The sequence below is a fragment of the Triticum aestivum genome, chromosome 2D, assembly GCF_018294505.1.
Source record: "Triticum aestivum cultivar Chinese Spring chromosome 2D, IWGSC CS RefSeq v2.1, whole genome shotgun sequence".
NCBI lineage: Eukaryota > Viridiplantae > Streptophyta > Magnoliopsida > Poales > Poaceae > Triticum > Triticum aestivum.
This window is the reverse complement of record NC_057799.1, coordinates 628,209,803-628,226,613: the sequence shown is the minus strand read 5'-3', so window position 1 is coordinate 628,226,613 and position 16,811 is coordinate 628,209,803. Positions and strand designations below refer to the sequence as shown.

The following is a 16,811-nucleotide window of genomic DNA, read 5'->3' as shown; positions in this document are numbered from 1 at the left end:
AATAAAAAGAACAAAAACTAGTGTACGTACGGACGTGCCCTTGTATGAGAAACCTGTATTTGAGCGCTGTGTTCGACCGGTGGCCGGTCCATATATCTCCCCGAGGCGTCGTTGTAGGCGACCTATAGCCGTGTCCAGTAGGATCCACCTGTGCAGTTAGTTGTCGGCCTTTGGGTGTGTGTGTGTTGCACGGGGCTTAGCTGGGCCTTAGAGATGATAGCAAAACATTGCAAGGCTGGAAACGAGTAGTTGTCATCGAACCATTTCCTTCTCACAGTGCCCGCAAAAACGAGGAAAAAAAACAATCATTTACTCATTCTTATATAAAATTGAAATAATAGGAATGGAATGGAGGTGCGGGGAATCGAACCCCGTGCCTCTCGCATGCGAAGCGAGCGCTCTACCATATGAGCTACACCCCCGAACTGGTTGCCACTCACTGTTAACACTATCCATTATGGGTTTAATCGCACGTACGCTGGTGTGACCAGAAATGAGAACCATGGGGAGACTCTCGGTTTAGTACCATCCATGGACAGAGCGTTGGTGCTTCTCTTGCTCTGCCCAATTCTCTCTTTCAGTTAGCCTTTTTTAAAGCGAGGGGTTGCCCCCGGGTAGAAATTAAGTTCCTATAACCAAAATAAAAGGAAGCAGAGTAAGAAGATATCATGCGACCAACAAGGCGGCAATCTAGCTAAACATAGTCCATCTAATGCGGCTGAGCACAAGGTAACATGAAGAGCATCAGCTCAGGCAAAAAGACTGAGAAGGTATACATTACAGAAGAACCACAACACAGCTTCAGGCGAATGCTGTCCATCGTTGCAAGCAGATTGCGTAAATCTGTATCGAATGGTGTCCACGGTCACGATGGCGGACCAACGCAGTGCACGACCAACTTACCAAGGAGGTTGTTTGTGTCAGTTTTCGCCTGCAGTCTCAAATTTACTCTTTATCTGCAGACTACAAGCTGATGCCATCTCCGAAATGTCGGTTATTTATCATCTGCTCTTCAGGCAAATGAGGCTGGGATACACATTCAACAATACAACCAGCACACGCAGTGGAGCTCCTACATTGAAGAGTGACGCCTTGGATGATTCGAAACAAGGAACCTTAGCCGAGTGCAGAAAGTAAAACCTGGATACATGGTGAGGACTGAGGACAATGAAACGGAGATGCACGTTTCAGTTGTCCTACGTTGCATGGGTGCGCACTTGGCACAACAAATGGGGATGCGGCATATCTTGCATGGAGTAGTAAGGAAGACAGGAGGAGTGTAAATGTATAATGGCGTCGACCGGGCAACAGAGATGATGCTTAATGAAGAACTACTACTGGCTAGACAAGCGCGCTCTCTGTATCAGACGTAAAATTTTCTCCTCGATACTTCCGTCATCAACTGAAGACTCACCAATGCCAAACGACTGATTCTCCCTTCTCTGAAGCTTTTCACGTAATGTTTCCATCCCAGTGTATGCCAACAGACCCAGACATAGGAGAGGTACTCCACCCCCATTCCGAGAGCCTCCGCGTGCAAGTACCCTCGGCATCGGCCGGCAGAAAAACAAAGCATCTCCACCCACACGCCCCGGATCACGTCCCACATCCTCGTGGCATCACCAAAGTCCAACAGGGTTTTAGCAAGGCCAAAAGTGTCGCCAACAAAGGTGTCTGTGACAGAAGTTGCATTCCATTTCTCAACTATTTTTTGTGTAAATTCCCTCTCGTACCGTGGTGTTTCCTCACGGCCGACCATGTCCTCAAGCTCCTTGTAGGCCCTTTTGAACAAACTCTTCCTGCTGCCTGGCATTAGCATCTCTGGATTTCCAGACAACATATTTTTTTCGGATGGTGCTACGGCGGGCTTACACCGGCCTGAACCATTTCGTTAATAGAACAGAGTACATTTACATAGGGAGAGATTTGGAGGTAAGGTTGAGAGTACAAAGCATTTGGATTACAATCTCGCAGATAAGTGGAACAACATGGTACACCAATCTTGAAGAAGATTCATAGCCTGCTCACTGGAGCATCTGTTAGGCCAAAGCATGATATCGTCTGCCGCCGAGCGAGCGATGAGGTGGATAGGTTGCAGTTCCCCCCTAAAAACCTTTGCATTTCTTCTTTTCCAAATATTCCAAAGAATAGCAATGATGACCGTCGAGCGAGGTTTGTTTGCGAGTTCTTGTCCCCAAAGATGTTGAAAGTTCGTCGGCAGCGTAGCAGACAGAGAGCTCACTTCTTACCAAAGGCCACTAGTAGAAAAAGGGCCTATTGTCCCGGTTCATGAGGGCCTTCTGTCCCGGTTTTTGAACCGGGACTAAAAGGTCGTTACTAATGCCCTTCGCCTTTAGTCCCGGTTCTTCCATGAACCGGGACAGATGGTCCTCCACGTGGCCGCTGCGGCCAGCCCAGGCAGGGGGGCTTTTAGTCCCGGTTGGTGACACCAACCGGGACCAATAGGCATTCACGCATCAGCATTTCAGTGACTGGGGTTTTTGATTTTTTTTGAAGGGGGGGGGGGGGGTTAGGGGGTTTTGGGGGGTTAATTTAGGTGTTTGTGTTAGCTAGCTAATTAATAGAGAGAAGTGTCCTCTCTTATCTCCGTGCTTGGTCGACGCTACGTACTATACGTATCGAGAGGACTAGCTAGACACACTAGCTAGCTAGTAAGCAAATGAAGGAAACAGAAGATCATCATGAACATATGCATACAAAGAGAAGTGATATCGACCACCTCTCCTTCTCTGAGAGATTGGTCGAACAACAAGTTCTCGTATATCTATCCGACGCTACTGGCTACATATTTACAATATAAGTATCTCTTACAATATAATCTCCTAATTAAAAACGAGCTGATCAGGGTCCACGTGGTATTCTCCATCTTTAGCGATCACGTGGTCAAGAAAGAATGCCGCCAATTCCTCTTGAATTGCTCGCATACGATCTGGTGGTAGGAGTTCATCCCGCATCCGAAATATCTAATTTGAAGAAGGGGGTCAATACATATATATGAATAAATGAAACTGAACACAAATGATGGTAATAAAATAAAATTGTGAATATTATTATTTACGCACTTCATATTATTTGTCAGAGTAGCCCCGCCCACAGGTCGTGTGGCGGATGGACTCGCAAATGTAGTATCCACAGTAATCATTCGCTTGTTCCTGCCACAACCACTTTACAAGGAATAGAGGTCAATCAAACTGAACTGATAATTATCAAGCATGCTAAATGGTATTGATGGAACTAGCGCTTGAATCAAACTGAACATGCTACTATAGTACTTACTTTCGGGTATTTAAATTGCAGCTTCTTCGGAAGTCCCGGAGTTTTTGAGGTGAATTTTTTCCAAACCCTGCCAGACAAAGAGAACAATTACTTGATATCACGAAATGAACAAAGTTGCCGATATGGTGCGATAATGATCGGTTTAACTAGCTTACTTCTCTAGAATTTCAGTCAAGTCCGCATACTCCGTGGGATCTTTTCGTCTCGAGTCTAAGACGGTTACTTATCCCTGCAAAAGCTTAATCTCTAGGAGAATATAGTGGTACCTGCGCAAGCATGCATAACTCATCAATTACATTACTAGCTATAACCTCGACTAATAAGGGATGCACAAGACAGTAACACTCACTTGACTTCGTAAGGGAAGAGTATTATAGCTTTGTTTTGATTTAATACAAACGATTGTAGCAGCTTGGCCTCGGTATCTTTGGCATGAGATTCAACCATATATGCATCTATGAGATTTGTGTTAATGAACCCAATATCACCGACTTGTCTTTTCTTCAATTCGGCGATCTTCAATCTGCATAATATAGTGAGGAATTAAAAATACATGCAATGAAAGAGCTGACCTATATATAGAGACTTAATTAATGACAGAAGCAGTACTACTTACAGGCAGTAGCAAGTGACCATTAATTTATCGAGGGCCTTTAGATTGAAAAACTCGAAGAACTCCTCAAATGGAACATTCAACAGTTCAATTCCAACGAGGTCATGCTCCTCTCTAACACTCAGCGTCAAAATATTTCTCCCCTCAGACTCTCTGCAGGTTTTCATGTACCAATCATGGAATCTTCGCATCATCGTTGGTAGAGATTTTTCATCTTTGACGAGAGGCTGCCCGTACACGTATCTGTGTTCGTCCACCTTCAAGAAATCATAATGTACATCGTCGGGAAGGTAATCTCCAGGATTGTTATAACCGGGCACCATCCCGCCCGGAACATTAGCGACGATATCTTCGGACACCTGGAGCGGGGGGAGCGATTGGTTCGCTTGTTCGCCGAGCTGGGCAATTTTTTTCCTAGCTCATCGTTCTGCTAACCTTTGATCACTGACAGTACTTCCCGACCGCTCCGCTTGGACAAATGACTTTTCAAGGATGCGCTCACAGTTGCCTTTCGGCGGAGACTTTGGTGGTTTCCTCAGGGCAGCCAGAGTACGCTTCACTTTCACCGGATCTATCTTCTCCTCCGGAGGTGGATGTTTCTGCCCTTCAAAGAAGTTCTTCACTTTGGCTCGCACGATCTTTGTGTTTTCCTCCAGGCTCCTCTCGTATGGTAACTTCTCTGGAGTCTTCAGAGAAGGACCGAATCTGTATTGCCTCCCGCCTCTGGTTGTACTGCTAGATGAAGGAGCAGACGGAGCGGCTGCGGCTGTCTTTCCTTTCTTACGAGGCGGAGGAGAAGGACGACGCGCCGGAGCAGCCGGAGCGGCGGCGGGTCTCTTCCGTCCTTGTTGACGAGGCGGAGAAGGAGGAGGCTGGCTGATCGGGCGCGCCGGCGCAGGCGGAGAAGGAGGCGGAGTGCCGCCACGCGCCGGAGAAGGAGGCTTAGTGCCCTGATCACTCGCCGGAGGAGGAGGCGGAGGAGGAGGCGGAGTGCCCTGACTCGCCGGAGGAGGAGGAGGAGGCGGAGGCGTCCAGTTCGGAAGTTTGATGAACTCCTTCCGCCACAGGCATGGAGTCTTCAGAGCCGAATCTTCCCTTCACCCGTAGCGTGCTCAAGCTGGAGGTCCTCAAATCCGTCCGTTATTTCATCCACCATCACCTTAGCATATCCTTCTGGAATCGGCCGGCAGTGGTAGGTTGCGCCAGGTTCAATAGGATAAACAGAGCCAACAGCCGCCTTGACTTTCAAATTCATCCATTGCGCCATAAGGTGGCAATGTTGAGACTCTGTGATAGCATCCACGGGGTAGCTAGCAGGAGCCGTGAAGACAGGCTCTAGCGGAAGCTGCTCGGTGGAAGCCACGCTGCTTCTCCGCTGAGATGGCGGTGTAGCTTCAGGGGAAGCTTCGGCAGGTCGTTTGCTGCGATTTGCTTCTCGTTCCTCTAGCCCTAGTACCCTTGCGTGCAGCGCCTGCAGTTGGCTATGCTCCACTTTCTTCCTCCTCTCCTGGCTTTTGTAACCCCCTACGCCCGGAAACCCAGCCCTCCACGGGACGGAGCCTGGCGTGCCTCGTGTCCGTCCAGGGTGCTCAGGATTCCCGAGGGCCATTGTGAGCTCGTCATTCTCTCTGTCCAGAACGAACGTTCCTTGCTGCGCCGCGTTAATATAGTGCTGAAGCTTTGTGACGGGTATTCGCATTTGCTCGTCCGTCCAAACGCACTTCCCTGTTACAGGGTCCAAGGTTCCGCCAACCCCAAAGAACCAAGTCCGGCAACGGTCTGGCCAGTTCAATGTCTCTGGTTCGACCCCTTTAGCAATCAGGTCATTCTCAGCCTTGTCCCACAAAGGTGGGGCTTTGAGGTAGCCACCTGACCCCGTGCGATGGTGATGCTTCTTCTTCGCAGCATTTTTCTTGTTTGTCGCTGACATCTTCTTACTCTTTTCCGATGTCTTGTGGGCCATAAATGCGGGCCAGTGATCTCTGATCTTCTCATACTTTCCTTTGAATTCTGGTGTCTTCTCTTTGTCGATAAACTCTGATTTCAGCTCATTCTTCCACCTCCTGAATAGTTCTGCCATCTTCTTAAGAGCATGAGACTTGATCAATTGCTCTTTAACTGGCTTCTCCGGATCCTCCTCTGGCGGTAGGGTGAAATTTGCCTTCAGCGTTTGATACGTCTCCGTCGTATCTACTTTTCCAAACACTTTTGCCCTTGTTTTGGACTCTAACTTGTATGATTTGAATGGAACTAACCTGGACTGACGTTGTTTTCGGCAGAATTGCCATGATGTTGTTTTATGTGCAGAAAACGAAAGTTCTCGGAAAGACCTGAAACTCCACGAAACGTCTTAGAAAAAATAATAAAAAATCCTTGCCAAAGATGAAGACCAGGGGGCCCACACCCTGTCCACGAGGGTGGGGACGCGCCCTCCCCCCTGGGCGCGCCCCCCTACCTCGTGGGCCCCCTGGAGACCCTCCGACGCCAATTCCAACTCTATATATTCGCTTTCGGAGAGAAAAAAAGAGAGAATAGTTCATCGCGTTTTACGATACGGAGCCGCCGCCAAGCCCTAAAACCTCTCGGGAGGGCTGATCTGGAGTCCGTTCGGGGCTCCGGAGAGGGGGATTCGTCGCCGTCGTCATCATCAACCATCCTCCATCACCAATTTCATGATGCTCACCGCCGTGCGTGAGTAATTCCATCGTAGGCTTGCTGGACGGTGATGGGTTGGATGAGATTTGTCATGTAATCAAGTTAGTTTTGTTAGGGTTTGATCCCTAGTATCCACTATGTTATGAGATTGATGTTGCTATGCTTAATGCTTGTCACTAGGCCCCGAGTGCCATGATTTCAGATCTGAACCTATTATGTTTTATTGAATATATGTGAGTTCTTGATCCTATCTTGCAAGTCCATAGTCACCTATTATGTGTTATGATCCGACAACCCCGAAGTGACAATAATCGGGATACTTCTCGGTGATGACCATAGTTTGAGGAGTTCATGTATTCACTCTGTGCTAATGCTTTGTTCCGGTTCTCTATTAAAAGGAGGCCTTAATATCCCTTAGTTTCCATTAGGACCCCGCTGCCACGGGAGGGTAGGAAAAAAGATGTCATGCAAGTTCTTTTCCATAAGCATGTATGACTATATTCGGAATACATGCCTACATTACATTGATGAATTGGAGCTAGTTCTGTGTCACCCTATGTTATGACTGTTACATGATGAACCGCATCCGGCATAATTATCCATCACCGATCCGATGCCTACGAGCTTTCCATCTACTGGTTTACGCTTATTTACTTTCCCGTTGCTATTGTTACAATCGTTACAAAATACCAAAAATATTACTTTTGCTTTCATTACTCTTTTGTTGCCGTTACCACTACTATCATACTACTTTGCTACTAAATATTTTGCTGCAGATATTAAGTTATCCAGGTGTGGCTGAATTGACAACTCAGTTGCTAATACTTGAGAATATTCTTTGGCTCCCCTTGTGTCGAATCAATAAATTTGGGTTGAATACTCTACCCTCGAAAACTGTTGCGATCCCCTATACTTGTGGGTTATCAAGAACCTTTTTCTGGCGCCGTTGCCGGGGAGCATAGCCCTATTCTTTGAGTCGCTTGGGATTTATATCTGCTGGACACTAGGAAGGATTTGAAAGATGCTAAGACAAAGATTTATCCCTCAACTACGAGGGGAGGTAAGGAATTTCCATCTAGCTCTGCACTTGATTCACCTTCTGTTATGAGCAAGCTTGCGACACCTAAACCTGCTTCTGCTATTCGTTCTGATATGTCGCACGTTATTGATGATGCCACTTCTGCTATGCATGATACTTATGATGAAACTACTCCTATGCTTGAGGAACAAATTGCTAGGGCTAGAGAGAAAGAAATTATTGAAACTGATTATATTGATGAAAGTGATGATGAAGATATGCCTGTTATTCCTGAGGGTTATCTTTTTGATAAAGAATCTTCTTTAGCTATTCTAGCTTGCAGAGATAGATATGAACTCAAGAGGTTATTAGTTAAATGGAGTAAAGAATCTCTTAGAGATAGAATGAAACCGGACCCTGCTTTTGCTACTTCACCTATTTGTGTTCCCGATAAGGATTATGAATTCTCTGTTGATCCTGATATAATTACTTTGGTTGAATCTGACCCTTTTCATGGTTATGAATCTGAAACTGTTGTGGCACATCTTACTAAATATAATGATATAGCCACCCTGTTCAGTAATGATGAGAGATCTCGCTACTTTTATATCCTTAAAATATTTCCGTTCTCCTTAAAGGGTGATGCTAAGATATGGTTTAATTCTCTAGATCCTGGTTGTGTGCGTAGTCCCCAGGATATGATTTATTACTTTTCTGCTAAATATTTCCCTGCTCATAAGAAACAAGCTACTTTAAAGGAAATATACAACTTTGTGCAAATTGAAGAAGAGAGTCTCCCACAAGCTTGGGGGAGGCTTCTCAAGTTACTTAATGCTTTGCCTGATCATCCTCTTAAGAAAAATGAAATACTTGATATCTTTTATAATGGACTAACCGATGCTTCCAGAGATTACCTGGATAGTTGTGCTGGTTCTCTTTTCAGGGAAAGAACACCGAATGAAGCTGAAATTCTATTAAATAATATGTTGACAAATGAAAATAATTGGACACTTCCTGAGCCAGCTCCTGAGTCAATTCCTGAGCCTATCCCTAAACCAACTCCAAAGAAGAGAGGTGTTCTATTTCTCAGTCCTGAAGATATGCAAGAGGCAAAGAAATCTATGAAAGAAAAAGGTATTAAAGCTGAAGATGTTAAGAATTTACCTCCTATTGAAGAAATACATGGTCTTAATTTACCGCCTGTTGAAGAAACATATGATCTTGATCCATTACCTATTGAAGAACCTCCTGATCCCGATAACCCAACACAGGTAGTAAAGGTAAATTCTCTCTATAGATATGATAGAGCTGAAGTCCCTCTTACTAAAATTGCTAGTCAGTGTTTGGATGAATTTGATAACTTTATGTTTAAGCAAGAAGACTTCAATGCTTATTTTGGTAGACAATTGAAACAAAACTCCTATATGATTAAACACTTGGGTGATTATATGGCTAATGTTAGATGTGAACTTAAACTTATTAGCAAACATGCTTCTATGGTTACCACTCAAGTAGAACAAGTACTTAAGGCTCAAAATGATTTGCTCAATGAAATGAATACTAAGAAATATGATTATGCTGTTAGAGTGGCTACTAGAACTGGTAGAATGACTCAGGAACCTTTGTATCCTGAAGGCCACCCTAAGAGAATTGAGCAAGATTTTCAGAGAAATAATATTGATGTGCCTAGTTCTTCTAAAAGGAAGAAAAAGAAAAATGATAGGACTTTGCAAAATTCTAGCGAACCTATTGCTGAGTCATCTGAGAATCCAAATGATATATCTATTTGAAACACAATCTGGTAATGAACATGAACCTAGCGAGAAAAATAATAATGATGATGTTCAAGATGATGCTCAACCTAGTAATGATAATGATGTAGAAGTTGAACCTGCTGTAGATCTTGATAACCCACAATCAAAGAATCAACGTTATGATAAGAGAGACTTTGTTGCTAGGAAACATGGTAAAGAAAGAGAACCATGGGTTCAGAAACCCATGCCTTTTCCCCCCAAACTATCCAAGAAAAAGGATGATGAGGATTTTGAGCGCTTTGCTGAAATGATTAGACCTATCTTTTTGCGTATGCGATTAACTGATGTGCTCAAAACAAATCCTTATGCTAAGTATATGAAGGATATCATTACCAATAAGATAAAGATTCCGGAAACTGAAATTTCCACCATGCTTGCTAATTATACTTTTAAGGGTGGAATACCAAAGAAACTTGGAGATCCAGGAGTACCCACTATACCATGCTCAATTAAAGGAAATTATGTTAAAACTGCTTTATGTGATCTTGGAGCCGGTGTTAGTGTTATGCCACTCTCTTTATACCGTAGACTTGATTTGAATAATTTGACACCTACTAAAATATCTTTGCAAATGGCTGATAAATCAACTGCTATACCTGTCGGTATTTGTGAGGATGTGCCTGTTGTGGTTGCAAACGTTACTATTTTAACGGACTTTGTTATTGTTGATATTCCCAAGGACGATAGTATGTCTATTATTCTTGGAAGACCCTTTTTGAATACTGTAGGGGCTGTTATTGATTGCAACAAAGGCAATGTCACTTTTCATGTTAATGGTAATGAGCATATGGTACACTTTCCGAGGAAACAACCTCAAGTCCACAGTATCAATTCTATTGGAAAAGTTCCATCGATTATATTTGGAGGTTTTGAATTTCCTCTTCCTACTGTCAAGAAGAAATATGATATACTTATTATAGGGGATGTGCATACCCCCGTTGAGGTAACATAGTGTCATTCGAAATTTCTCTGGTTCCATGTTAATCGGAATGAGTTTGTTAACAATACCTGATCAACCTTGTTAGTGGATTCCTTTTGATGATCATGAGACGGATGAAACTAGAAGGCACAACCTTCTGTACCCTCTTTATACTTTCCGTTATTTAGTTGAAATAAAGTAAAAATAGTATTTTTCTGTCTGTTTCCTGATTTATCCGTGCAATATAAAAATATCCCGAAAATAAAAGTCCTCAGAATGCCATGCCAATTTAATATGATTTTTTCGGGAATATTTGAGGATTTACTGTGCAAAAATTACCACGGGGGGAGCTGCCACCTGGCCACGAGGGTGGAGGGCGCGCCCTACCCCCCTAGGGTGCGCCCCCTGCCTCGTGGGCCCACGGTGGCCCTCCTCCACTTATTCCTGCACCCATCTTCTTCTTCTCCCTCCCACAAACACAAAAAACCAACTCAAGCACGAGTTCCAGCCCCCGTTTCTCTGATTTTCGATCTCCTTGCTCAAATCACCTCTCACAAAACTGCTTGGGGAGATTGTTCCTTGGTATGTGACTCCTCCATTGGTCCAATTAGTTTTTGTTCTAGTGCTTTATTCATTGCAAATTTATGCTGCATAGGTGACCATGTTCTTGAGCTTGCATGTCAAATTTATATGGTTCCAAGTAGTTCTAATGCTTGATATAGGCTCTAGGCACTTGTAGGAGTAGTTACTATCAATTTTATTGAAGTTGGTTCACTTTTGTTTGAAGTTACTAAAAATTTCAGATTATTTCAGAAAATAATGAGGAGACTTTTGAGGGGCTCGTCGAGCCGAAGCTCGAAGGAAAAACAAAATGAAGAAGCACAGAAGCCCAAATATAATTTGCCTCGTATCGCGGAGGTCAGGCCGTGTGAATGGCCTTTCGATGACTTCTTGAGGAGAGCCGGGATTTATGAGGATTTCTATTTATCAATTGGGAACGCCAGCCTCACTGACTTCCTCCGCGACCAACGTCATCAGTATCTCTTACTCACAAATACTTTTGTGCAAAACTTCTACTTTTTCCCTAAGAAATCACCCCCTTCAGTAGAGTTTCATTTATATGACGTTGTTAAGAAGATGCCATTAGCTGAATTTTGCAAGGTTTGTAAAATACCCTCTGAGGGTACTTTAGATGAACCACAACGTAATGAAGTGGAAGCATTTATTAATACTATCACTGTGGGAGAAACCAGGAAGGTTTCTGATGCAAGAATCACTAGCGTACATTTTCCTGTTTTACGCTACTTTGCCATATTTGCTAGTCGTTGCTTGATTGGTCGTGGAAACTGTGGAAACCGTAGTGTTTCTGATATTATCATTTTGTTCCATGGTTTATACCGCGACAACTCTGTTAGTATGGGCGGAATTATTGCTAGACGGTTAAGTCTGAACCGTACTAAGGGCCCCATCTTTGGAGGCATTTATGCTTCACGCCTAGCTGCATATTTTAACATACCTATGGCATTCTGAGAAAGAAGAAAAATTGCTGCCCAGTGTTTATTTAGATTATAAGAGTATGCTAGCGCATGACTTTATTGTTAAGAGCAAGGAAGGGGAGCTTAAATATGAATTGTATTTTGATAAACATCACCCTGAGACTATTACTTTGCCTGCTCCTTCTTTGTTTAACTTGTCTGCAGGTCTTTATCTCGTTCCGTGGGCGGCTGTTCAAGCTTATCAGAATCCTGCACTAGCCCCGGAACCGGAACCACAAGATGAGCCTCCACGCCAGTCTGTTTATTCTTGGGATCCGGAGGTGGCTGCCAGCCAGTGGCAGTCAGAGTCCTCTTCATCGCAGTACGACCCCGGCTACACCTACGGGTATCAGCCAGGCTATCCCTGGCAATAGACCAACTTAGGCCAAAAGCCTAAGCTTGAGGGAGTACGTATTTCTCACCGACATTACATTTATGTTCACACACACTCATTGCTAGGTGTCGGTGCTCATACTCTTTCACTGTAATATCCCTGCTAGTTTATTTTCTTTTTCCTGCTTTCTTCTTGTGTGTTTGTTAAACTTTAAGAAAACAACCAAAAAATTAGTGTAGCAGCTAGTTGGTTTACTTTTCCTGCTGTAGTAGTAATAATTAAAATGAAAACCCAAAAATATTTCCTGTTCTTCATTTGCTTGTTGGGAGCTTTCTCGTGTAAATAGTTTTATTTTCTTTTCTTTTCTTTGGGGGTCGATAGGAGAAGACCATGATTAAACTGTTGAAGTGGCTCTTATATGCATTATTGTTGATTTAACCAAGAGCCCATATTGCCTTGTCTTCTCCTATTTATTGAATGCTCGCAGATTCTAGCTTAGTCCAATGCACCTGCACTCTTATTATTATCAACATCGTTCGATCGTGCAAGTGAAAGGAAATAATGATGATATATGATGAATTGATTGGGATAAGCGAAGCTGGTATGAACTCGACCTCTTTTGTTTTTGTAAATACGATGAGTTCATCGTTCTTGATTCAGCTTATTATGAATAAACATGTTTGCAATGACAATTAGAGATCATAGTTGCTTATGTCATGCTTGATTAGCTATGAGTTATAATGGTTTACCTTGCGTGCCAACATGCTATTAGAATGATTGTGATATGGTATGATGGGATGGTATCCTCCTTTGAATGATTTGAGTGACTCGACTTAGCACATGTTCACGCATGTAGTTGAAACGAATCAACATAGCCTTCACGATATTTATGTTCATGGTGGATTATATCCTACTCATTCTTGCATCCAATGTTCATTAATTCTAATGCATGTTCATGACTGTTGTCGCTCTCTCAGTTGGTCGCTTCCCAGTCTTTTGCTAGCCTTCACCTGTACTAAGCGGGAATACTACTTGTGCATCCAAAATCCTTAAACCCCAAAGTTATGCCATATGAGTCCACTATACCTTCCTATATGCGGTATTTACCTGCCGTTCCAAGTAAATTTGTATGTGCCAAACTCTAAACCTTCAAATAAACATTATGTTTTGTATGCTCAAATAGCTCATGTATCAACTAGGGCTGCCCTTATCTTCCGTGTTAGGCGGGTTATTCTCAAGAGGAGTGGACTCCGCTCCTCACTCACGAGAAAATGGCTGGTAACCAGGATGCCCAGTCTCATGCTTTATTCAAACTAAATCAAAATAATTGCAAACAAAACTCCCCTGGGACCTGTTGATTGTTGGAGGCACTCGTTGTTTCGAGCAAGCCATGGATTGATGCTTGTTGGTGGAGGGGGAGTATAAACTTTACCATTCTGTTTGGGAACCGCATATAATGTGTTTAGCATGGAAGATATCGTCATCTCTTAGTTGTTATGTTGACAATGAAAGTATGCCACTCAAAACATTATTCAATCTCTATTTCAAAACCGAGCTCTGGCACCTCTACAAATCCCCGCTTCCCTCTGCGAAGGGCCTATCTATTTACTTTTATGTTGAGTCATCACCCTCTTATTAAAAAGCACTAGCTGGAGAGCACCTCTGTCATTTGCATTCATTACTATTAATTTATATTGGGTATGACTATGACTGGATCACTTTTACCATGAATTACAATGTCTAGTCAGTCCTTGATCTTTAAAGGTGCTCTGCATTTATGTTTTGCGGTCTCAGAAAAGGCTAGCGAGATACCATCTTGTTATATCATGCTATGATTGTTTTGAGAAGTGTTGTCATCCGAGATTTATTATTATGACTCGCTAGTTGATTATGCCATCGATGTGAGTAAACATGAGACCTGGGAATTATTGCAAACGTGGTTAGTTATAATCTTTGCTGAAAACTTGAATGCTGACTTGACATATTTACAACAACAAGAGCAAACCGAGTTTGTAAAAGTTTTTCTTTTTCTCTTTCAGTTTGTCAACTGAATTGCTTGAGGACAAGCAAGGGTTTAAGCTTGGGGGAGTTCATACGTCTCCGTCGTATCTACTTTTCCAAACACTTTTGCCCTTGTTTTGGACCCTAACTTGTATGATTTGAATGGAACTAACCCGGACTGACGCTGTTTTCAGCAGAATTGCCATGATGTTGTTTTATGTGCAGAAAACGAAAGTTCTCGGAAAGACCTGAAACTCCACGGAACGTCTTAGAAAAAATAATAAAAAATCCTCACCAAAGATGAAGACCAAGGGGCCCACACCCTGTCCACGAGGGTGGGGGGCACGCCCTCCCCCCTGGGCGCGCCCCCCTACCTCGTGGGCCCCCTGGAGACCCTCCGACGCCAATTCCAACTCTATATATTCGCTTTCGGAGAAAAAAAAGAGAGAAGAGTTCATCGCGTTTTACGATACGGAGCCGCCGCCAAGCCCTAAAACCTCTCGGGAGGGCTGATCTGGAGTCCGTTCGGGGCTCCGGAGAGGGGGATTCGTCGCCGTCGTCATCATCAACCATCCTCCATCACCAATTTCATGATGCTCACCGCCGTGCGTGAGTAATTCCATCGTAGGCTTGCTGGACGGTGATGGGTTGGATGAGATTTGTCATGTAATCAAGTTAGTTTTGTTAGGGTTTGATCCCTAGTATCCACTATGTTTTGAAATTGATGTTGCTATGACTTTGCTATGCTTAATGCTTGTCACTATGGCCCGAGTGCCATGATTTCAGATCTGAACCTATTATGTTTTCATGAATATATGTGAGTTCTTGATCCTATCTTGCAAGTCTATAGTCACCTATTATGTATTATGATCCGACAACCCCGAAGTGACAATAATCGGGATACTTCTCGGTGATGACCATAGTTTAAGGAGTTCATGTATTCACTGTGTGCTAATGCTTTGTTCCGGTTCTCTATTAAAAGGAGGCCTTAATATCCCTTAGTTTCCATTAGGACCCCGCTGCCATGGGAGGGTAGGACAAAAGATGTCATGCAAGTTCTTTTCCATAAGCACGTATGACTATATTCGGAATACATGCCTACATTACATTGATGAATTGGAGCTAGTTCTGTGTCACCCTATGTTATGACTGTTACATGATGAACCACATCCGGCATAATTATCCATCACTGATCTGATGCCTACGAGCTTTCCATCTACTGGTTTACGCTTATTTACTTTCCCGTTTCTATTGTTACAATCGTTACAAAATACCAAAAATATTACTTTTGCTTTCATTACTCTTTTGTTGCCGTTACCACTACTATCATACTACTTTGCTACTAAATACTTTGCTGCAGATATTAAGTTATCCAGGTGTGGTTGAATTGACAACTCAGTTGCTAATACTTGAGAATATTCTTTGGCTCCCCTTGTGTCGAATCAATAAATTTGGGTTGAATACTCTACCCTCGAAAACTGTTGTGATCCCCTATACTTGTGGGTTATCAGCGTTGTCCAAAGATCTTCTTTCTGCATATCGGAGACATAAGACACCTCAGGGTCTTCCTTCTTAGGCTTTAACCATTGCTGGATACTGATCAGGATCTTGTCCCTAACAAGAACCCCGCACTGAGCACGAAATGCATCCCTTGTCCGGATGGGTTCAATCGGCTTGCCATCGCGCACGATTGCTGTGATCTCAAACCTTTCATCCGAGCAGAACGTTTTCTTCGGGCCTCGTCTAATTACCGAAGTTGTGCTCAATCCAGAGGGCTAGAAAAAAGAAGAAAGACGAGAGTTTTAATTAATTAATATGTGTACATACAAAAACAATGAATGCATCAATTAGCTAGTCAGCACAAGCTTAACTAATATATATACCTGGCCGGAATCGGTTCGGTCACCGGAGCCGTCATCACGGTCTTCTTCTTGTATCGGCATTGGGTCACCGGAGCCGTCATCATGGTCTCCTTCTTGTACCGGCATTGGGTCACCGGAGCCATCATAATCATAGTCTTCTTCTTCACCCTGTCCTTCCAGACCATCGGTGTCGTTGAGAAACGACAGACGGCATCACTTCCGGCTGCGATTATGTCCCCCAACACCGCTTCTGTTGCTTCGTCTCGGGGGTGCTCCATAGTTTCTGCAAATATTTACAACATGGCAATTATCATTCAAACATGATAGATGGATATATTAGTGGCAAATGTAGAACTAGCTAGCTAATCACAATAAGGAATCATATTAATTAGTGGCCTCGACTTGCTTCTCTAGGGTTTGGGCCGGGGTGGCCTCGGCAACGCTTCAAGGGTTTGGAGTGGCCTCGACAACACTTCAAGGGTTTGGGGTGGCCTCGATGACAACGCTCTTTTAACTTGGTAAATTTGGGTGGCCTCGAGAGAGTTTGTCGTGTAGGGGCGCGGCAGGAGGGGGTACGAGACCGACATCATTTTTTTCTAGGGTTTGGGTGTCCTCGAGAGTTTTGGTCGAGCGAGAGGGCCGGGGGGTGCTCCCGTGGTATAAGTTATCACGGTCGAGAGGGGGTATATATATATCGACCGCCCCTCATGTCGAAGTTATCCGGGAGGGGGTTATATCTACAACGACAACATACATACATGGG

General features: G+C 43.7%; 1 non-coding gene across 1 annotated transcript; it reads right to left on the bottom strand.

Moving 5' to 3' along the window:
* Window positions 1-349: 349 nt before the first annotated feature.
* Window positions 350-422, bottom strand: TRNAA-CGC (transfer RNA alanine (anticodon CGC)). Its single transcript has one exon. It is a non-coding gene; the product is annotated as a tRNA-Ala (tRNA).
* Window positions 423-16,811: the final 16,389 nt, after the last annotated feature.